This window comes from Aplysia californica, unplaced genomic scaffold (assembly GCF_000002075.1).
Source record: "Aplysia californica isolate F4 #8 unplaced genomic scaffold, AplCal3.0 scaffold00152, whole genome shotgun sequence".
Taxonomy (NCBI): Eukaryota; Metazoa; Mollusca; class Gastropoda; order Aplysiida; family Aplysiidae; genus Aplysia; species Aplysia californica.
Window position 1 is genome coordinate 684980 of NW_004797422.1, and position 1067 is coordinate 686046.

The window sequence follows — 1067 nt, forward strand, 5'->3', positions numbered from 1 at the left end:
GAGATGGAGGATTTTTCAAGTTCTCGTGTATAATATCTTTTACGTATTGCATGATGTGAAAAGTGATGGTGGCCAGTGCTTGCAAGCGCCCACTCCTTGTTCCGAGCATGGCTTGTGCCCCTGGGCTATTGATTTACATTACATGTAAATCGTTTTCAAGTGCATGTATTAATCTATAGTGATAATGACAGTATTGGTCACGTTGTTTTCTGCAGCAGCAATTTCTTTAATGAACTGTTCTGGTGACTGAAATTCCTGAAATTGCCCGAGGCGTTTTGGGTGATTGACGGGTACTCTGCTCTATGGTATGCGCTTCTTTCTCCCATCAAACATCTATCTTCCGTATCTCTCCCCATTCCTTTTTTTTGTGTAACGGTCGCTTGTCCAAGACAATCGCTCGTACAAACGACAGGGGAGGAGGGGGGGGGGGGGGGGGGGGGACGCTGAAGAAGGACGCCATGTCTTCGTGGATGTTACAGTACATGTCGTGGACAAATACGTTAGTAGGAAAATAAAACATGTAGTTATTTGTATCTAAGTTACAGGGTTCTAGACCAGAGCTTCTAAAAAAAAATAAAAAAAATAAAAAATAAAATAATAATAATAATAATAATAATAATAATAATAATAATAATAATAATAATGCAGACCATTTGTATCTAGCGCTGACTCCCGTCTACATGCAGCTCTAGAATTATTGTTAGGCTATTATTATTATTGTTATTGTTATTGTTGTTGTTATTATCGATATTATCTTTACGATTATGATTATGATGATGATTATTATTATTACATCTGGCTCCTACACATACAGCCCACGTCCACGGCGCCACCCCCCCCCCCCACGAGATGACGAGCGGGGAGTGGTGAATCTGTTTTCCCCACTCGGCAGACTGTGTTTGATTCGTCCGTTGCACTCGACCCCTGACCCGACGCTGGACAGGCTATTAACCCTTTGTGTGTGCGTAATCTCTCGGAAAGATGGATCGATTCTCGCTCTGTGCCCGTTATCGAGCATCGGTGTTTGTGTGATTGTGAGCTTGTTGGGAGAGAGAGAGAGAGAGAGA